The sequence below is a fragment of the Symphalangus syndactylus genome, chromosome 3, assembly GCF_028878055.3.
Source record: "Symphalangus syndactylus isolate Jambi chromosome 3, NHGRI_mSymSyn1-v2.1_pri, whole genome shotgun sequence".
Taxonomy (NCBI): Eukaryota; Metazoa; Chordata; class Mammalia; order Primates; family Hylobatidae; genus Symphalangus; species Symphalangus syndactylus.
In genome coordinates, this window is record NC_072425.2 from 54199144 (window position 1) to 54222604 (window position 23461).

General features: G+C 39.9%; 1 long non-coding RNA gene across 1 annotated transcript; it reads right to left on the bottom strand.

Moving 5' to 3' along the window:
- Window positions 1–121: 121 nt before the first annotated feature.
- On the bottom strand, window positions 122–21474 carry LOC134736298 (uncharacterized). The gene is made up of 3 exons (XR_010120223.1): window positions 21436–21474; window positions 16608–16652; window positions 122–167 (listed from the first exon to the last, which is right to left on the bottom strand). It is a non-coding gene; the product is annotated as an uncharacterized lncRNA (long non-coding RNA).
- Window positions 21475–23461: the final 1987 nt, after the last annotated feature.

Sequence of the window (23461 nt, forward strand, 5' to 3'; positions counted from 1 at the left end):
AAATCACAAAATAGTTCATGACCACCAGACATGAACTCCCTGAAAAAAGTTGAAAATTTTAAAAATCTTCCAACTCCAACTCCTCCAGGAGCCACGGCTGCCGATATCATTAACTTGTCCGCTTGACTCTCAGTGAATTACTCTGGCATGAAAGCTGATTTTGTTGCCTGAGTGGAAATGAGAAAATGCAAAATCATCAATGACAACTCTTAATAACAAAATGCTAAAATGCAATGTCTCCTAACACCCTCACTAAATTACCTCTTCAAAGTCATTACAAGTATTCTTCTCTTCCAAGTGCTGGGTTCCCTTTTGTGTCTCCAAATAGATTTTGGGGGAAAAAAATCTGCCAGCATTGCTGTCACTGTTAATTAGTGTCTCCTGAGCAGGGCTTCCTGCCTGAGGTGCTTACCAGACCTTGCCAAGCCCTACAGGGACTTCCAGAAAAACCTTGTTTATGACCCAGTCCCAGCGTGCCTCTCCTGCTTGTAATATTTTATGGCATTCTAGAGAAGGACTCATCAACAGTCTCTCTGTAGGAGTGGAAGTCAATTCTATATGCGGCGAGAACTTCACCTAAGCTAATCTTGGCATGATGAGTCCTCAGCTGAACATAAAATTTTACCAAAAAAACCCCCTGTGAGGTGAATTACCAAGCAACATGAATTAGAAGCAGTGAAAACCATTCTATTGAGTTATCTTCATAAATCTATTTTTATTCAATGTCATCTCACACATTATTTTTGTTTGTTTTCACTTTCTCAAATATCAGATTGCTGCTCATGAGAATAACGGCTGAGGGAGCTGGTAGGGCAGTCTTCTTAGGCTCCCTAGATAGTTAAATTTATGGTTATAATTATTGAAATTCTTTCCCAGGTTGCTTGTAAACTCAGACACATACTATAGTAATAAGCCACATTGATCCATGTTTTCCACCCAGGGTGTTTGAAAGTGTCTATTGTTTGTGTGTTCTCTCCATTCCATTTTTCCTTCCCTTGGTAACTGGATTCACTCCCAGACATGGGTGTGAGACCCATCAAGGCCAGGGCTTTTCCAGCTGCAGTGGGGAGGGAGGAAGCATGTTTATCCTCTGGTTTCGAACCTGAGATGCGGGGAGCTGAGGGCTGCCCAGTCATGGTCCCTCCTGAAGGAGACACGATGTTAACCAGGGAAGAGGCTCAGATGGAACCAGGGAAGAGGCTGGGCTCGGATGGTTCACCATTGTGGGTAAGGCAGAAATTCCCCTTCTAAAAGTACCATTATATCAGGTGCTGATCCCTTCTTTTTATTTAAGAATATTTGAAGTGGGTGTTCTACAAGCTGCCCTGTTCAGCCTGAAAACCCAGTGACTTTCAGGGGTTTGGAGATGAAAACTCCCTACCTAGTCTTTGTGGAGGTCCACGTTTCAGTTCCTATCCCTACCTGCTTAATAACTATTAGAAATAGATCATTGCTTATATTGATTGAATACTTGCTATACTGGCGTGAGAAAGAAAATAAAATTTTTGTTGAGGAATGCGAGCCCCTTTAAATGATCAGGCACAGTGAGGGACTGAAATGTGACAGCAGTCACGTCACTCTCCCTTGAGCTGGGGCATTACCTCTTGAAGCTACTTGCTATGTGAGGTCTAGACTCTAAGCCAATTGCCATAAATTGCTGTATGCTGGATGCCATAACTCACAGTTCGACGATGCACAGCCTATCGCAAATCAATGTTATCCTTGTAAATCAATGGGAATCCCTGTCAAACAACTCTGTATCAATCAGCCCACTCCTTGTCCCTTTTTACCTTTAAAAACTTGCATGGAACAAAGGCCACAGGGAGCGCTCCCCAAGGCAACTTGCAAGTATGTCCTGGGCAGCTGTCTTCACTTTGACTCAAGTGGACTCTTTAAAATTGTATTTTGTGCCCCAGCATCTTCCTTTAGGTCACCAGTAGTCACTGTGCTAAGTACTTTACAGGCATCATCACATTTAATTCTTACATTTAATTCATTCACTTTTCAGAGATGAAGTTACGCAAGGCACACTAACAGGAGGTGGCTAAGCCTGATTCAAACCCAGGTGACCAGGTGCCAGAGTCTGCATTTCTAATTTCCCCATTGAGTAAGCCTGGAAATCTCAACTGAAGGCTGGGATAGTGAGGAGTTCTCCAAAAAGAAGAGCAGAAGGGCGTGCGGCATTCCTTATTCATCTCATGCTCTGTGTTCTCTGATTTCATTGAGACCAAACCACTGTCAGGGTGGGTGGCCTCTGACTTATTTCCATGGCTTTCTTGTTCACAAAATGTAATTTGAAATCTTTTCTTATGTTATACCTAGAAAAAAATAAAATTCAATTTTTTGAGGACCAACTACAGATTTTTCTTAGAAAACTGAATATTTATTGCTTTGCAGAATGATAGGTTTATAGTTTCCTGTATGCTCAATATTTCTGGGAATTGACATAAAGAAGTGATTTCTCAAACACCCACGGATGCTATGTGCACAGTGATATTTACGACATTACTAACATTCACACTCTCTCCCACTTCCTGAGAAGGAGGAATGAGAAGCCTGGTGCATCAGTGTTAATAATTGAAATGACTTGAGATTTTCCTTTTGAGATCTCTGGGTGCTTTGTTTGGAGTCCGTAATTCAGAAATTTGTTTTGCCAGATTAGCAAATTTCAGTACTTTTTCTGAGCCTTTGTTTCTCTACCCATAAAATGGAGAAAATAATGAGTATTCACATTGCATGGTTGTTGTGAGGATTAAAGAGTGACATCAAACATGCAATAACAGGTGTCTGGCACATTAGTAAAATACATAAAAGCCACTGTTGCTATTGTATTATTAGCTTCCTCGGTTTAGGCTTACAGATCTTGTGCTGGAGGATCGGTGATGGCCTGTGGACACTTTGCCCCACCAGCTAAACAGTGAGAAGCTATGGCTTTCAGGGAGATAGATAGCTGGAAAAGAACACAAGAACAGAGCTTTGTGCTTACGTCCTAGGAAGAGTAACTGAGAGCTAGTTCAGAGAAGGGAGTAGGAGGAGGTCTCCGAGGTGGGACATACCTGCTCCTAGAGAGGGCTGCATGAATTGTCTATGAAGTTATCCAAGCAGTATGGACAGTTGGGACTCATCTGAGACATTGCATTGCCAACTCTTTCTACAACATCAACAAATAGTTTGGGCCAAGAGCAGTGGGTCACACCTGTAATCCAAGTATTTTGGGAGGCTGAGGTGGGAGGATCACTTGAGCCCCAGAGTTCGAGGCTGCAGTGAGCCATTATTGTGCCACTGCACTCCAGCCTGGGAGGGAGAGCAAGACCCGGTCCCTCTAAAAAAGTAAGTAAATAAATAAGTAATATAAAAAATAAGTAAATAGTTTGCAGCTCCCAGCACTAAGTACTTGGAAGTCATGCCACGTCTGGAAGACTCACGGGGCCTGGCATGGCATGGTGGCCAGAAGGGTCTCTGAGAGAACTCAGAAAAGGAATGACTTAAGGGAATGAATTCAAAGATCGAGATGGAGTCATATTTTTCAGAAAATAATGTAACCAAAATTAACTCAAGGAGTAGAGAATTTTAATAGAAATTATAAAAATAGTCCAGGAGCTCTGCAAATGCACCAGGTGCAGTTGAACAGGTGAGTGTTATGACCTTTTTAAGAAAGAGTGTCGTCCAATGCCATGAAGCTGTTCTATAGTATGGCAGAAAAAAAAATGAGTTGACTCAGCTGACTAAGTTTGCCCCAAAATGATAATAGATCTATACTATGTAAAAAAAGTGATGTATCTTTTAATGATACAAAAATACAAAGACAGAAAAATAAGGGTCTTACTTCTGAGAGGTACATTCAAAACTGGCAATTCTCAAACTGTTACATTTAATGTAATCCTAATCAAAATTCCAAGAATATTTTTGCAGAACTTGACAAGTTCATTTTAAAGTTTCATGTTAAGGAGAAAATATAGAAGATTAGCTAAATAAGTGTTGGGAAGAGAAGAATGAGGGGTACCAGCTCCAGAAAATATCACAACATATCATGAAACACATAAATAAATAGGCCTAAAAATATATGGATGATAAGAGTAAATAAATAATTTGGAGAACTGAATAGAGAATTCAGACAGACACACACATACATGGTCATATTGCAAACATGAATTTTGTGGTGTTCAGAGTGAGTGGTGATTATGGAAGTATGGTAAGGTGCACCTGTCACCTGATGTCAGCCATCCTTTGGGGGAGGGTATGAGATTGGGGGACAGTACGAAAAAGTCCCCATGCACTTCTAAGTGTTTGAATCTTTCATACCAAGAAATATTATTTAATCAATTATATAATTTTAAATATTCTTTTAAAACTTTCTGAGATTTTGTGTATTTTCTGTTTCATTCACTTGTTTTGCCATTAAGTTCATTTTGTAAAATAGAACAAAGAACTTTAAGAGCAAAGACTTTCCCTATGTTGAAACTGCCTAGGTTTAAATCCTGGCTGTAGGATTTTCTAGTTGTGAAATCCTGGGTAAGATGTTTAATCTCTTTCTGACTCAGGTCCCTCACCTGTAAAATGCGGCTATAATGGTTTATGTGGCTGTTAGAGAGGTAAAGGAGATAAGATAAGCTATGTGCTTAAAATAGCTTGTTCATGAAGCTCCTTGGGATGTTAGCATGATGCAGAAAGAAGACAGGCACAGCTGGAAAGTATGGAGTTTGTGAGGGTAGTGCCAAGAGAAATGTTTCAAATTTTAGAATTATTCTTAAAGGCAATGGGAAGCATTGAGATATTTCTATGCAATAAAACTATGCTATCAGCTTTGTTCTTTATAAAGATTTCCTTCGCAGATGAAGTTACTACATTATAACTTATTTTATATCTTAATTCTGAACTATGTAATTAAATTTACTGCATACTACACACCAAAAACCTTAGTTTATAGTCGCTAGGAGCACTGACATGTGAAATAATATATGTTTTTGAAAACTTATTAAGTATAACTGTGATCATGACCTCTCCCAGGAATACATTTTGGGGTTCACTCAGCCAGTCTGAAGGTCTTGAGGCCCACCTGATTGTTTGTGATCAGGAACAGGACATTTATGCTACTGGTGAACTGTGGGAAGATCACCTCCTCAGGCAGCTCAAGAAAAGTCTCCAGAACTCAAGTTTATGACTTTGTGATGCTTTAGTCTTGAAACAGAGTATACATTTTGTACTTTGTTATTCTAATTTTTAATTTTGTTCTTTTTATTTTTCTAATTAATTATTTCAAGCAGCATCTGTTTAAAATATATCAAATATACATACGTGAATATTTACTTAGATATGTTAGGACAGACCTAGTTCTCTGAATAGATACTATAATAAGTTGCTATGAAATAATTTTCTATTATCAGAAAGTTTATAAAGAATTTTAATGTGCATTCAAGGTTTTCATAGCATATAATTGAATACTGTAGATATTGTTGGTCTCTGAATGCAGCATAAAAGCTTTAAAAAGACAACATTACTAATATGTTTCTTTTTCACTTATCCTAAATAAACATATGTACGTCTTACATCATGGAGGGTATTGAATGAGGCTGTGTTTGTTTCCAGTGACTCTTGTTCCCTCTGCCTTTGACATTTTAATCTTTCCAAACATTTGTGCGATTGGCAGAGAAAAACAATTCCCTCTCATAGTCCTAGGAAGAGGGGAAAAAAATCTCCTGAATAAAAGTCTTGATGTAATGGGTATTTGTCTACAGAATGTAAACAGAGAAATATTAATGTAACTATTGAACTAAGGGAACAGATAGGGTGAGGTAGGCTGAGTACTTTGTTCATAGTTTTGATGTTAAGATAAAGATAGATGCATGTAACAGAGCATTCAATTAAAGGTTCAAAAATACGTTTTCCAGTTGTTTTTAAGAAGAGCAAGGGGATTATAAGGCATATCATTTCTACATTTATGTTAGATGACACAAATATTTTGTCTTACATTAGAATTAAAATGTTCATTAAGATTCAGAGCTCTGTTTTTCTGAGATAAATTATGGTCTTAAGTGTGAAGTCTCTCCAGTCAGAGTCCCGGAAGAAGAAATTGCTTCTGCCTAGGCAAAGATGCAAATGCAACCTTCGTTTAAGTTTTGTGAAATCGAATGAAATAGAATGACATGAAAAATAGTTCACTAAATTCAATCATTGAGGCTTTTCATTTCTGTGAAGTACTGGTCTTTAACTGACTGCCAACATTACTAGTCATTGGAAGATCAAGTAATTTTTTTAATTTTATTATAATTTTGAATATTTTTAGCCTTACTAATGCGCCTTAAGTACAGACATTTAAAAATTTATAAAGGGATATTTGCTAGTTTACATTTAATATATAAAATTTCAAAGGAAAATCAGAGCCTAACCAAATCCCAGTAGCACCCACGGTTCCGCTTGCCGGCCTCTATTCACTAACTCTCCAGAGAAGAGCCACTGGGAACATCATGAAGCAGTTTTACCTGTTTTCAGTCTTCATATCTGCTTTAGCCAATGAGAGGTACATAGGATAAGACAGAAGAAGAGGACCGTGGCTATTGATTTGGACCTCAGGTCCAGTGTCAGACAAGAATGATATCATCTGTGTCTGTCATCTTCTCCTCACATGCGTGGAGGATCCTCATGACGGCTGAGTGTCCAGGCATTTGGTGAGAAGGTGTCCAGTAGACCTTTCCTGTCAGTGGTTACGTTAGCCAAGGACGTTCATGTGCTCCCTGCTTGGTCCTGACAGTATCTGAGAGTGGAGGCGCAGGAGGAGGAGCTGGACCTTTGTCCAGTTGCCCCTCAGTCCACTCTCCACCACACTTCTCCATCCCGCTCCCTGTCACAGGAGCTGATTTTACGAGTGGACCTCATCAGCAGGCTGCCACTCTGGCTCCCATGTATGTTTGCCTAGTGGGAAGGGCTGATGGGAGACTAGGAGGCAGAAGGACAGAGAAGTCAGTTATTGATTCCCTGAGAACTTTCTCTGCAGAGGTGCTGTTAAAGAAAAAATTCTTCAAGCACTTGTTAAGATGGTAAAGAAGATTTTATTCAGTACTATATCAATAGGTATCCAGGCTATGCCAGTAGCAGAGAGAAATTGGGCTCAATGCCAAAGGCAGCAAAGACTGCTAGATATTTATAGCTAAGGAACAGAATAAAGTTTGCAGATTCTGGTGAAACTCGTCTATCAGGATTTTCAAAGCAGGCCAGAGTGATCAGATATCACCTGCAGGATGGTGGAGGATGAGGAATTCCATGGATTTGGGCTGGAAGGAGGTGATCAGATATCAAGGGTGGTGGGAGGATTCTCTAAATTGACTTAGCAGGATTCTTGTTAACACTGGACTCTGCAAGGACAGGCATGCAAGACCAAGGTCAAGGCCTAGTTGGGAAGAGGCCCTGGGGAGCCCGTCCAAACCTTGGTTAAGGAGGGTCTCTGTTCATGACACCAAGGGCCTTATCTTCAAGCTACTGCCTAACCCCCCAGGCCTGGGATTCAAGGTGGCTTCCTGCTATTGCACAGTTCCGCTGTGTGGCTTTTCTTGTTTGTCCACAACTTTGTAAATAGTGTCTAAAAAGTCACCAGTTACTCCACTGAGTGTGCTGTTGGTTTCCTGTTGAGATAATAATGTGGTTGTTTGATACCATTGCTCCTCCATCTCTCTTTCTCCCTCTGTTTTTTTCTCTCTTTCTTTACCCCTCCCAGACTCCCTCCTCTCATCTCCCCTTCTCTTTCTCTTTCTCTACCCCACTTTACCCCCAGGATCTCTTTTTCCTCTCCCTACTTATCTCCCTTCCCCAAGCTCCAACCAGCAACCTTTCTGTGCTAGAACATACACCCCATTCATGGCTTGCATTTCCTCTGACCTGAAGCTATATCCCCTTCTTCCCCTCACTGATTTCTTCTTTTCACTCAGGTCTTAACTCTAGTATCACCTTCTTCTACTTGATATTATCACCTAATATCAAAATATTGAGGATTTTGCCCCCAAATATTTTCTTCAACCACACTTTGTCCCAATATCATACTTTATTTTCTTTTTTGCACTGATAACAATCTGAAATTTTATTCTTTAGAGATTTATTTACTGCATTGGTTAGGGTTAAATTGTAGACAACACAGTGCACTTTACCATTTTCAAGCAGCAAAAGAGTTTTTTTTTTTAACATTGTGTGATTTTGCTTATATAATATCAGAGTTCTAAGAAACAAAGTTTGGTTATTACACATAGAAGAAATCTATGTAGAAGCCTGCTTTAATGTGGACCGGTCAGAGTGAAAATCCTCCTGCTGCTGCCAGACAGGAAAGCCAGAGCCCAGATTCACGGTTTTCCACTAGAGTCACAGCAATGAAAAACGAAAACCTCCAGGCTTGTTTTTCCTGAAAAAGCACAAGGCCCTGGCTTCCAACATTCATTGCACATCTCACGTCTTGCACAGTGAAGAGCCTAGCTGCAAGGGAATCTGGGGAGTGAGCTATGTAAGAGACTGCCTTAGCAAAAATTACAAAAGTGAGAGAAACCTCACATAGCTGACTCCATCTAGTTTCTAACCTCATAAGCTGTCTTTGCTTTTTCCTGGGCGTAGGCCAAGCTAACTATGGGAGGAATTCAGTTACTACTTTTACCTTAAAGCAAGGATGGTAATCGCCCCTTCTCCAAACTGCCCCCCTCCAGCCCGTGTAAAACTTTTGAAAGGCCACAAGGTGAACATTACGGGAGGGGCTTGAGTTCTGCTAACACCTATGCATAAATGAGAATTAGTCATTGTTTACTGCTCAGGATTCATGTAGGGGAGGTCACAAGATTTGTAATTTCCCTAATTGCCCCTATAGGAAACATTGGTGTTGTAAAACCTAACACTGCTGTTTGAGGTGTCTTTCAGGCCTTGCATTCTAATGAAACAACTGACACCAGCTGGACTGGTGACCCTCACCCAGGAACTGACTCAGTGCAAGACGGAAGCTTTAACACCCTGTGATTTCATCCACAACCCAACCAATCAGCACTCCTCATTCCCTAGCCCCCTGTCCACCAAACTATACTTGAAAAATCCTAGCCTCTGAATACCTGGAGAGGTGGATTTGAGCAATAACTCCTGTCTAGTCATTTGGCTGACCCTGTGATTATTAAACTCTTTCTTTCATGCAATACCTGCTGTCCCCAGTGCATTAGTTTTTCTGGGCAGTGGGCAAGAAGAACCCATTGGGTAATTACATCTGGATCCCTAGCCCCTGGCCCTAGGGAGGCCCATGCAGGGGGTCCGGATGGCATTGAGAACTGGCTGTAAGTTTCTGCCCCACTCCTGCCTGTAAAATCTAAGCTCCCCAGAAAAGCAGCCATGTAGGTGGTTTATACCACTGAGTGTGCAGAGCCTAGAATGATACTTGCTATACTGCGAGTGTGCAGTGACTTTTGTGTAATAAATAAATTTTTAAAATATATTTAATTTTTTATTTACACAAATGACTCTACCATACATTCTGTGCTTTTCTTTTTCTTTAATATTATATCTTAAAAGTTTTCTTATATCAGCATAGATAGATTTATCATATTATTTTTAATGTGGCACAAAGTAATCATTATACAATTGTACCCTATTTTTTCAAACCAGTTTCATTTTGTTAATTTGTCTCCAATTTCTTTTTAATGCTGAAGTAATAATTTTTTTGTGTGTGTGACAGGGTCTTGTTCTGTCACTTAGGCTGGAGTGCAGTGGCATGATTACAGTTCACTGCAGCCTTGACCTCCTAGGCTCCAGTGATCCTCCCATGACAACCTCCAGTGTAGCTGGGATCACAGGCGTGTACCATTATGCTAGGCTAAGTTTTTGTTGTTGTTATTGTTGGGGGTTTTTTTGCTGTTATTGTGGTTGTTTTTTATTTTTTTTGAGATGCGGTTTCACTATTGTCACCCAGGCTGGAGTGCAGTGGCACCACCTTGGCTCACTGCAAGCTCTGCCTCCCGGATTCAAGCAATTCTCCTGCCTCAGCCTCCTGAGTAGCTGGGGTTACAGGCATGCGCCACCATGCCCAGCTAATTATGCTAGGCTAAGCTTTTAATTTTTTTTGTAGATACAAGGTCTCCCTTTATTACCCAGGTTGGTCTTGAACTCCTGAGCTCAAGTGGTCTTCCTACTTCAGCTTCCCAAAGTGCTGGGATTACAGGAATGAGCCAAAATGTTCAGCCTGAATTAAACATTTATTTAAAAAAACACGAATATATACTTTTGAAATATATCCTTAAAGTTCTACTAAGTTTATGTCTGTGAAATTGATGTCTGAAAGTATGTGTATAAATAAAAATATAATAGTATCATCTACTCTCTTTTAAAGAAACTGAGCTCTCACCGAAAGTAACTGAGAGGGCCTAGTTCCCCCACATTCTTTTTTCTTATTATTGGAAGATGCACAAAGTATAAAGTTTACCATTGTAAACATTTTATGCGTGAACAGTCTGTGGCATTAAGTATATTAATAATGTTGTGCAACCAACCATCACCTAGTTGTAGAATATTTTCATCACCCACAGTGGAAACCTGACACCCATTAAGCAGTCACCCCTCATTCCTTCCTCCCTCCAGCCTTTGGCAACCACAAATCAGCTCAACAAATTATCATGAAAAGAATACACCTATGCAAACAGCTCCAGATAGATTCTAATTTTCTCACATCAGGCATCCTCTTCCCTTCTCTCACAGTCATTTGTCAGATATATGCATTGTAAATATCTTCTACTCCATGGCCTTACTTTTCACTGTTGTTGTAGCATTTTTTTTTTTTTTTGGCATGATCTTTGAGCTTACTATAGTCCAATTTACCAACTCTTGCCTTTATGGTTAATATTTTTTGTATCCTTATTAAGAAAAAAGTGATTTTTTTTTTGCCTGTCGTATGGATTATCATATGAATTGAGATCAGCAATCCATTTGGAATTGGTTTTTCTTTATGGTGTGAGGATGGGGTCAAGGTGTAATGTTTTCATATGGCTATCTAAATGGCCCAGCACCATTTATTAAAAAGGCCATTCTTCTCCACACCATTATGTGCCATAAATGCGAGTCTGCTCCTGGATTCCATTCTGTCCTTTTCATCAGCTTGTGAATCCTTGCACTAATACCACACTCATATTACTTACTTCAACCTTATAATATTTAATTTGCTTTATAAAGGATCTTGAGTAATTATAGCACAACAATAGCATGCATTGTTTTTCTTTAAGTAGAAATGCACCAGAATCTCTAAGCAAACATAATTAATCAGTGACTTTAGCAATGTTAAATATAAGATTGTTTTGTTTTATATCAGCAACCAACAAATGAAAAACAAAATTAAAAAATATTTCAGTATGCCAGTTTCAGTACGGTGATTTCAAAATTCATCAAATACATAGGAGTAAATCTAATAAAGGGCATGTAATTTCAATATGATGAAAATTTTAAAATATTGAGAGAAATTAAAGAAAACATACATATGGAAGAAAGTACCATGTTGATGGATATAAAGGCTCAAACTGTAAACATGTCTATTCTCCCAAATTAATAAATTAAGTTCAATTCTAATAAAATTCCAAAATGAGTGGGTGTATGTGAGTGTACAGCCTGCATACATGGAAATTTACTAGCTAATTCTAAAATTTATATGAAAATGCAAAGGACCAAGAATAATTAAAACAACTTAATCATTATACTTTTAAAATTATTGCTTTTTAAAGTTTATACTTATTTTATATTTTATTTCCTATTTTCTTTGTTTTTGTGCATTTTCTTGTTTTAGTATTGTAAAAATATTTTACACAATGACATTAGTACAAGTGTCTATATCTTGAAAAGTTGAAAGACTTCAGTAAAATTATCTGGGTCTGGTACCTCCTTTTAGTATCTCTTTGATGATTATCTCCAAGTCTCAAATTATTGTTTTGTCTTTTGAGATTTTATAACTCTTCTGGGGATGATTGTGTTAACATTTTTTTTCCTAGAAAATTATCGATTTATCCAGATTTTTAAAAAGTGTTTACATCAAGATTTATTAATTAAATTATTCTGATTCTTTAATTTTACCTGTCCCTAAGGTTGTTCTTTAATTTTATAAATTCCAATTTGGGGGATTTTCATTTCTTCTTTAATTAGGTAAACTGTAATTATTTTTAAAAAACGATTACTCTCAAGACGTAAGTTCTGGTGTAAGTGACCAATTTTACCATGAGGGGAAATTCTCCATGCATTTCTCTGATTCACAGGCCACATTGGCAAGGCTTGGACTGCGACTGTTTTAAGTCTGGTTGGAACATTTTGTGATCCTAGGAGAACATAAGAGCATGAGAGTCTTGTAAGTTGCCCCTACAAGACGATTTCTCACTTGTTTTCCTACCTGACAAGGAGACTGGCATAAAACAGTTTCTTATTGTCACTTAATATGGTTCTGATGACATATCAGGCTTTCTGCCTTGCCCACCTTAGGGTACAGACACAGGCAATCAAACTGCATAGCAAAGCACGGGGCTGGTAGTGCCATGTAACAAGGTGTGACAGAGTAACCGGTAACTGGTAAACTGTCCTATCATTCATGTAGCCTTGTCTGTGTTTCCACGTTGTCCCGTGTAAGGGCCAGGGAGCTGGCACTCTGGCTTTTACTGTCTCATAAGTAATAAACTACCCGCATTTGAAAAGGGCTCGCATTTCCTTATCGGGAGAATCTATTGAGCTTGGCCTTGCCTTGTGCTTGACATATTTTGCTCTTTTAAAATATATTTTTGCTTTGTTCTTATTACTTACTTTTAAAGTTTTGAATTCTACTGAAGGTTTAATTTTATTCATCTGTCTCATTTCATGAGGAAGCAGTTAGTCATGGAAGTGGTTTTAAAAATTTTCTTCTGGTCACAGTTTTAGCATGTCTTATACAACAATTTAACATATCCTTTTCATCAGTGTTTTCTAGATTTTGATTTCTTCCTTGACCTGTTATTTACACATTTTTAAAAATTCTAAATATTTTTTGTTCATTCTTTTGTGATTACTTTTTTTCTTTTTTTGAGACAGAGTTTTGCTGTTGTTGCCCAGGCTGGAGTGCAATGGCACGATCTCGGCTCACCACAACCTCCACCTCCCAGGTTCAAACCATTCTCCTGCCTCAGTCTCCTAAGTAGCTGGGATTACACGCACCTGGCACCACGCCTGGCTAATTTTTGTATTTTTAGTAGAGACAGGGTTTCATCATGTTGGCCAGGCTGGTCTCAAACTCCTTACCTCAAGTGATCTGCCGGCCTCGGCCTCCCAAAGTACTGGGATTACAGGCATGAGCCACCCAGCCCCTTGTGATTACTGTTTAATTGTCTCATACTATGATTAGAGAATTTTTTTTGTTGTTATATTTTATTGAGAGTTTTTTTGACTATTTTGTGGATGATTGAAACACACACAGTATTGTGTTCCAATCTCTGGCTTCTTGTCTGCGTCTATCTGACATAGGCTGACAAAGGTGACTTCCACTCTCTCTACTGTTGTGTTTCTATCCATTACCCCATGAATCTCTTGTGTCTGATTTTTATTTTCAAGTGCAACTTTTATCACGATCCTTTCCTCCTCTTTGTCTTGTTTAACAACCTTTGACCTCAGTTCAAGCTTATCTGGTATTACTGTGAGCCCTATTTCTTTTTAGTTGGAATTTATCCTGTATTTCTTTGTAGATCCATTTAGTTATAAATATTGTTAAAACTGTCTGTTAGAAAGAACTCACTGTTGAGTATTGATTTTTTTCATCTGCAGTTTTAACTGGGCTCACTTTGACTTACATAGACACACACATATATGATTTTACATGCAGGAATACATTTTATAAACCACTGTTGTTTATTAGTCTCTCCCCAAATTCTTATTTTTAGTATGCCTCTCTCTCTTTTCCCTACTCTTTTTCTTCTGTCCAAATCAGGTCCCTTTTCTTCTTCTTTTTTTTTTTTTTCTTTGAGACAGAGTCTCACTCTGTTGCCCAGGCTGGAGTGCAGTGATGCGATCTCAGCTCAGCTCACTGCAACCTCCACCTCTCCGGTTCAAGCAATTCTCCTGCCTCAGCCTCCAGAGTAGTTGGGATTACAGGTGCGTGCCACCACTCCCTGCTAATTTTTGTAGTTTTAGTAGAGATGGGTTTCACCATGTTGGCCAGGATGGTCTCAATTTCCTGACCTCGTGATCTGCCTGCCTCGGCCTTCCAAAATGCTGGAATTACAGGCGTGAGCCACTGCGTCCGACCTTAATTTTTTTCTTTTTTTTTAAATGGATGAGAGGTTTTTATGTTGCCCAGGTTTGCCTCAAACATGTAGCCTCGCCTTCTTATGCACCAGGACAACCGACCTGAGCCACCGCAGCTCCCCAAATTAGGTCCCTTTTCTTATGCAGAGAACCCATGATGCAACCCAATATTTATTTATGTTCCAGACTTTTCCCGTGCCATACACTCACAAATATCACACGTGCATTTATCTGTATCCATGTCTGTGTGTATATCTATGTCCACGACTCTCCCCATAACCATCTCAACGTGTGTATCTGCCTTAGAACCCATACAACTTGTGCAGACCAGTACCTCAGGTATCTGCGTTGACACCTCTGAACTCCATGTCCCTTCAGCTGTTCCTCTTCAATTTCTTAAGTTTAGGGAATGTCAATGCTTTTAAGACAATTTAAAAAAAAAAATCATATCCACTTTTGCCGGGCGTGGTGGCTCACGCTTGTAATCCCAGCATTTTGGGAGGCCGAGGCGGGCGGATCATGAGGTCAGGAGATCGACATCACGGTGAAACCCCGTCTCTACTAAAAATACAAAAAAATTGGCCGGGCGTGGTGGCGGGCTCCTGTAGTCCCAGCTACTCGGAGAGGCTGAGGCAGGAGAATGGCATGAACCCGGGAGGCGGAGCTTGCAGTGAGCCGAGATTGCGCCACTGCACTCCAGCCTGGGTGACAGAGCGAGACTCCGTCTCAAAAAAAAAAAAAAAAATCTACTTTTAAAAATTGGCTTTAATTGAAGGGTTGTTCTAAATAATTTAGTCTACCATTACTGGAAACCAGGCGCTCCAGTTTGGAATTTAATTCATTTTATATTAATTTTGTAAAATCAACATGTTTATGAAAACAAGCCTTTTTGTCTTCCACTTGCTCATTTCTTATTCTATGCCCTTCCATAATATTGTATAGTTTCAAAAAGATACATAGGCCTTGTAGCATCCTTCTTAAATGTATTCTTACACATTTTAAAAAGATTTTCTTGTTCTTGAGAATGTACTGTATATTCACATCTTCTTTTCTAGTTGCTTGTTAGAAAAAAGCACTGTGATCTTGTGCTTTTTATAATAAGAAATATGTATTTGGTCTTTGCTCTGGTTTCCTGACACAGAGCTCCTAAAAGCCTCGGAATTTCCTGAGTGATGGGGTAAGAGCAGTGTCTTTTGTTTTTCATAAGCCCCTTTCAACCATGCTTGGGTTTATGCTAATGAGGTGGTTCTTGGTGGGCCCCAGGATAGCTTTAGAATGGGGCTGGTTCCCAGAAGAACTAGCCAGGGATTAGAGGGTTGGAACTTTCAGCCCCAACACGGACCTCTGGGAATGGGAGAGGGGCTGGAGACAATCACCAATGACCATTTATCAATCATGCCTAAGTAACGGAGCCTCCATAAAATCCTTAAACAATGGGGTTCAGGGAGCTTCTAGGCTGGTGCACACATCCACATGCTGGCAGGGTGGCACACGCCATCTCCATAGGGACAGAAGCTCCTGTGCTTGGGATCCCTCTGGACCTCACCCTATGTTCCTCCTTATCTGGCTTCATCTATATGCTTCATAATATCCTTTATAATAAACCAGTAAATGTAACTATAGTGTTTCCCTGAGTTCTGTGAGCTAATTTACATGTTCATGTTATAGAACATGACGAGTGGGTCCTGAGAACCCCCAATGTGTAGCCAAGTTGGACAGAAGCTGTGGGTTACCTGAGGACCTACTAATTTTGACTGGTGTCTGAAATGGGGGCAGTGTAAGACTCAGCCCTTAACCCATGGGGTCTGCTGACTCTGGGTAGTGTCAGAATGGAATTGACAGGCCTGGGATTACAGGTGCGAATAACAGTTGGTATCGGCAGAGGACGAGAGAATTGCGCAGCAAGTGGAAAAGCCACACATTTGATGTCAGAAGTGTTCTGTGGATAGAAACGGATGACAGTAGTAGAGTAGTAAGCAAGTAAGCACTTACTAATTTTCATTTATGTCCAGCTAATTCACCGAATTCTTACCTGGAGTGTCTTGGCTTATCTAGGATACTCTCATATCATCAGCAAAGAGGAATAGTTTTACCTCCTGTATTCCAACAGGTATATAATTTTTGTCAGATTCATTAAAACTGACCAGATAATGTTGCAAACTAATGGATAGAGTGACCTTATATGTCAGTTACTTTCCATTATTTAGGTGTACTATTTACTTTTGATTTTTAATATTTATCATTGTCATATTTAAGAAGTTTTTTTCTATTCTCAGTGCTAACATATTCTTCAGAATTTTTACATCTATGCTCTTTTTTTCTCCTGTACTACCTTTATATTTTGGGCTTAGAATTATACTAACCTTGTCAAATAAATCTGAGGCCTTCTTTCCTTTCTCTTGTCTTGTCTGTGGAAATATACACAAAGATGAGAGGAGATCTATGGGCCTTATTTGTTTGTAAAGAGTTGTCCTCATTTTTTTTTCCTTCCATGAAAATTGGTCTTCCTCTTGGGTCAATTTGAGTATTTTACATTTTGCTAGAAAATCACCTATTTCTTTCAAGTTTTTAGATTGATTGCAGAAAGTTGCCTGCAGAATAATTCATTTATAACTCTACTGACCACCTTGCCCGTCTCCCCCTTATTTAAGGTAAAGGCTCTTATATCATTCCTAATTTTGCACAGTTTTTGCTAATGTTCTTTTTTTCTTAGTTGGGCTCATGTAGGGTTAGTCTCTCCTATTTGACTTTATAATTTTTTTCATTTTATAGATGAGATTATCCTATTTTACAACATCGATGTAACATATGTTTGGTCTTAATTTATCACCTGATTCTAAGCTTCCTTTTATTTCTGTCTCTTGCTGTTGACCTATCTTTACTATCTCAGGGTTGTTTTGTGTATGAATATGTGTACATGTATGTCTGCCTCTTGGTAATTTGGAAGTCATATATTTTGTTTTTTGGTTTTTGTAGTCATTCTTTTTATAATCCTTAATATTATACTTAACCCTCTGTTTCTGAATTTAGCACTCTTACAGAGCATCTGTTGACTCTGTTATGACTAAGAGAAAATTACTGCTCTTGCACTTCCTCTCTCTTCCCCCTCCACCTCCAGACTTTTCTTGGTTTCCTTCTTATTTTAGTTCTTCTGGTGGTTCCCTTTACAGCTCCAAGTAGTCCTCACAAGGCTCGGTTCTTGACTTTCCCGCTCACCCTGTGATAGACGAGGAAATTATAGCCCTCACATGGCTTCTTCCTCCCTTAACTCTGGTTTGTTTGATAATGAGTTTTACCTTCCTGAGGTTCATAAAATGTACCTCCTGGAATCAAACTGCCTTTGGAAATTTTGTCTGGATCTTGTGTTTCAATGTTTTTCTGTTTGCTACCACTCCTTTTACTGGCACTTCTTCTGTTACTGAATATCCAGATTCAAGCTTTTCTTTTTACAAACAGCACGCAGTGGTAATTGCTATGGTCTGAATGTTTATGTGTTTTCCAAAATTCATATGTTGAAACCTCACTTCCAAGGTAATGGTACTGGGAGATGGGACCTTTGGGAGGTGATTAGGTCGTGAGGGCCAAGTCCTCATGAATGGAATTAGTGCCTTTATAAAAGAGGCCTGAGGGAGCCTGTTTAACCCTTTCACCATTTGAGGACACATACAAGCCACCCTCATGACAACAAATATGCCAGTGCCTTGACCTTGGGCTTCCCAGCCTCCAGAATTGTGAGAAATGAATTTCTGTTGTTTAAAAGCCACCCAGCCTGTAGTATTTTGTGATCACAGCCTGAACAGTCTAAGAGAGTCATAATTCTTAAGACGGGAATTACTTCCTGTGTGAGCTGACCCACATTGTGACTTATCCTTAAATGACAAATTGCCTGCAGGTGGCACCCCGGATCTCAGCTTCCCCCCTGCAGCATGCAGAAAAAGCTGCTGCATTATTTTCTGGGAGAGACTATTTTTTGGTCCCTGCTTTTACCAGTTATTTTGTTTTGTCCTACCAAGAGGACTGAATTGTTGTATTTTAAAAATTACGTTTGAAAACCTAACTAGTCCTTGTGCTTTTGTAGATAATTTTGTGCTGACTTGGGAGGGTTATGGTTTGCTGTTTAGATTTGCAGACTCTCTTCTTCCTCAGATCTAGGAGAAACTTTTTCTATCGTATCTTTGAACATAGCCATGTTCCCTACACTGGGTCCCCATGCATGGACAACAATGACCTTTGTATTAGATGTGCCAGCTCTCCATTCATGTTAGCTTCTCTCCACTTGCATTTGTCAACTGGGCTTTTTCCTTCTGTATTCATGGGGAAAGCCTCATACCTTTCCTGTTCATAAACGACTTGGCTTTGCAGCAAACCTATTATACTCCTTACTATTTCATTAATCAAGCATACTTTGGGGATGTTTTGATTCAAAATTTTTATCTCAGCTGCCTCTTTCCTTCTGGAATAGATCGTTACATATGCAATATTATATTTTCTTTGCATCATTTTTTTTTCTTTTAATCATTTATGTTGCACTATAACTGTGTAAATTCCATTATTTTTTGCATATTGCCCATGCTTAACGTGGGTAGTTCTGTCTCAGTAAATTTTTCCGTCCAGATTCAGTGTAGATGGGTTTTCCCACGTGCCTTCGCTACCCTCTCTGAGACCTAGCTGTCTTCCTCTTTGAATTTTAGGGTTTCTCTGAGATTTCCCTGGCCTTTCTGGGTTTTCTGAGGTCTCTGCATCAGAAAAGTGCCAGTGTGGATGGCCGGGCTGGGCTGGCTTTGGGTTTTCTGCATCAGGAGGGTGCAGGGGTGGATGGCTGGAGGGTGCAGGGGAGGATGGCTGGGATGTGCTACCTTTCCTGAGGCTTCCTTCACTGTCTCGCATCCAGCTTCCTGCAGCCTGCTGGGGTCAGAAATACCATCAGCACCTCTCTTCTGGTACAGGATACCTTCAGCTTCTGATGGTTCTTTCTACCCAACCCCAGTTGTCTCTAGGGAGAGCGAGGTTGCTGGGCATGTTTCCCTACCTAGCTTCTCTCACCTCTCTCCAGCATGACCTTAGATCTACTTGGAGCAGAAGACTGGAAAGCCTTATGGAAGTAGACTGGGGCCCCAGTGGTACGCCCACAGAGACTGCAGGGGTTTTACTTGCTTCTTTCCTGGTCTTATTCTCCCATTTCCTGCTGACAGAGAATTTTCCTGTACATTTTCTCTCTGACTAATTGCTATTTAATTTTAGGAGATAATTATCTCTGCTTTTGTCTCTCACCATATAGACTTCACCTTTCTGCTTGTACTCCTCTGCTCTGATGGGAAATGACAAGGGTTGGGGAAGTTTGCCCTGTGTGGACATTTTCTAGTGAGTTCTCAGTCCTGCCCGAGCCATACCTACGTGGCATTGCTCCAAGTTGGGGGTTATTTATGATTTTCCACCCCCCCACACCCAGAATTTTGCTTCTAACCTCTCCTTTGTAGTGGTCCCTTCAAATACAGAGTTGAGGCTGTGGTAAGACGTTAAACCAACCTGAGGGAATGCCTCAAAATTTCTGCCTTTCTACATGGAGGCACGGATGCCCTTTCTTTTGTTGAGTTGCTATTGTTGGGACTGGCTTTTGATTTTTTTCTTACTTGCCATTTTTTGTTTTAGGTTTTGTGAGAGGTAGATTTAGATTTCTCACTTCATTCCATCATCTTAAACTTGAAGTCCCTAAATTTGGCTTTTGGAGAGTCACAAGAGGACATTCTCCCCCATGACGTTAGGCATCTCGAGATTGCAACTCTCCCCATGTCTCCATTATGGGACTTTATACTGAGGAGATTCAGCAGAAAACGCAACCCAACAGACACCTCTCAAAGCAAGTGCAATTTTAGAGACATGGAACAGATTTATTACTCACACCTTGTTATGTTCTCTTATTACAACCCGTGCTGTTGTTAAATTGTCAAAAAATCAAAATTCTTAAATTATGTATTTTTAAAGGAATTGAATAAAGTTAAATAATTCTTTAAAAGAATAGACAAGATGGTGCAGATTCCAGAAACAATGCTGCAGAAGACCAAGGGGTCACCAACCCAAATGCCTGGAAGGGTCAGTAGACTAATTGACACTTGTAAGTGACCAGGTACAAGGCAAAAAGTAGGGGTAGGGAAGTGCAATGAATTGCAGTGCACATGCTGCCCCTAAAAGCATTCATATTAAACAAGTTCATTTCTAATCACCAGTGTGGATTAAGGTTTGATGAGCCAACTTCATGCCTTGGGTAAGGCTCCCACAATCATGTGGTTGATAGTTTTGACAATATATCTCTCAAAATGTCTTGTATAACTAGCTAGATGATAAGATCATGTATTATACATATGCATTTTAACCACAAATTTGTTGAAAAAAATCACTTTTTATCCATAAATCATTTTCTTAGGCTTTGTATTTATTAATTGATTTAATATCAACAACTAATTTTTCAGCTGCTCCTTGGAAGAGGTGTTGTTTCCCCTTTGTTTTGAAAACGCTATTGCGGATAAGTGGAGGTTTTGGAAATGACACACTGAGAAGCTTCTGACTCTAGCATCTGCTTGGTGATAAAGGCTTCACTTGTCATGTCACCAAGGAGGCTGGTAATATGGTCAAAGTAGTTCCTTGTCCACAGAGATTGCCATATAGACATTCACCAAAGGGATTGTTAACAGATGTGCAAATAAAATTTAAAATGTAAAAGGAAAAAAATGGGCCTAGAGGGAGAAGAGAAGAGAGAATTTTCTTTAGGGAAGAATTTCTTTAAAGAAATTCATTAAAGAATTTTCTTTAAACCTGGAAACCCCTTTGGTTCACCAGGTTGGTTTTGTCTTCTGCAAACAAAATACAACGAAATAGCTATTATCCTTTGTTAGGTATGAATAGTGGGCCTGTTTGTCAACATTGTGTTAGTCTGTTCTCACATTGCTATAAAGAAGTACCTCATTAGCCAAGCTGGTGGCACATACCTGTAGTCCCAGCTACTTGGGAGGCTGACGTGGGAGGATTGTTTGAGCCTGGGAGGCAGAAGTTACAGTGAGCTGAGATCATGCCACTACACTCCAGCCTAGGCGACAGAGCCAGACCCTGTCTCCAACAACAACAACAACAAAACAAACAAACAAACACTACCTGAGACTGAGTAATCTATAAAGAAAAGAAGCTTAATTGACTCACAGTTGTACAGGCTGTGCGGGAAGCATGGCTGGAGAGGCCTCAGGAAACTTACAATCATGGAGAAAGGTGAAGGGAAAGCAGGCACATCATACATGGCCAGAGAAGGAAGAATAGAATAAAGGGAGAGGTGCTACACACTTTTATAAATAACCAGATCTCATGAGAACTCACTCACTATTATGAGAACAGCAGGGGGGAAATCCACCCCCATGATCCAATCACCTGCCACAAGGCCCCTCTTCTAACACTAGGGATTACAATTTGAGATTTGTGCAGGGACACAGACCCAAACCATATCACGCATTAATCATTTTATTTAATGCTTATCTTCAACCAGAAGATGAGGAGTTGGGATCTTCATTGCACACAGGGCAACTGAAGCTGAAGCATAGTAAGTTCATTCCTTCACTCTGTGCCAGTCACCGGCCACTATGTACTGGGGTGCCTCTAATACCTAGCTGGGTCTAACACTGATTTGATCCTTTAATTAAAATTTTTGGTTGATGAAGAATATAGCTAATAAGTAGCAGAGGCACTATTCAAACATAGGACAGTCTGACTCCCAAAATAGTGATCAGTCGGATGTGGTGGTTCACGTCTGTAATCTCAGCATTTTGGAAAGCTCAAGCAGGAGGATTGCTTGAGCTCAGGAGTTCAATATCAGCCTGGGCAGCACAGTCAGACCCCCATCTCTACAAAATCTACAAAAAATTAGTCAAGCATAGTAGTACATGCCTGTAGTCCCAGCTACTTGAGAGGCTGAGTTGGGAGGATCCCTTGAGCCCAGGAGATTTTGTTACAGAAAGAAAGCAACTCATCTAAGAACATTTTCACAAAACAACCTGGTAATTTGCTGGGAAGGAGAGGTCCAGGTCTATTGGCATCTGTATGATTATGATGACCTGTCGTTATGCAACATTGGAGCCTAAAGAAAAAATTCATGGAGACAATCTGTAAAGAATTTGGGAGAAACATCCACGCCACTATACTCCAGCTTAGGGCACAGAGTGAGATCCTGTCTCAAAACAAAAAGAGAAACAAAAACAAAACTGTGATCTTAGTGATAGTGCCTGGATGTTTCTCCCAAATTCTTTACAGATTGTCTCCATGAATTTTTTCTTTAGGCTCCAATGTTGGATAATGACAGGTCATCATAATCATACAGATGCCAATAGACCTGGACCTCTCCTTCCCAGCAAATTACCAAGTTGTTTTGTGAAAATGTTCGTAGATGAGTTGCTTTCTTTCTGTAACAAAATATACTTATGTATAAGGTTTATTTATAAAGGACTTAGCCTAATGGTCAAACATGTTTGATTTTCAAACAAATCTCAGAGTGTATTTTCTGTGTTGTTTGCAAAATCCACTTCTGCAATAAAAGACAAGTGGCCAGTGAGATGGGCAACCTGTACCATAAGCAAAGCCTAGACAAATGAGTGAGTCATCTGTGATGCACATCTGACAATGCTAGCGGAAAGCATGCATGACTGTGAGCACAGAGGTGGCAGGACCCCAGGCAGTACATATTCATGGTACACTAAATATAGGCAGTGCATGCAGCACTGAATATTCATGAGATTTCAAACCAACCACTCCTTGGTGACACCTACTGTGTCCTCAGGTGTTCTTGGAAAGGAGTGCAAATAAAACCCAGAGCTGCTTGTTGGATTAAATGGAAGCTACAACTCTGGCCAGGAGTTCTTGCCCTGTCTCTTGCTGGTGGAGTGAGTGTGTGTGTTCGCTCCGGGCACCCCCCCATCTGTTTGCCCCTTGGTTCAAATCTCAACTTTGGTCCTTGTAAACACATCATATAACGAGAACGCTGATGCTTTAGAGAGAAAGGGAGAGAGGAAAAGAGGGAGAGAGAAAAAGAGAAGAGGGAGCATATGGTTATTGCGTAACCCAGGATTGAGAAAGTGTGGCTGTTCCCCACTCTTTGTATTCCATCCGTGGTGTTAAGCTCCCTGTCACTTGCCCCTGGCATCTCACTGTATGTTTTCAGTGAATTGGACAGCCGTGGGATTTG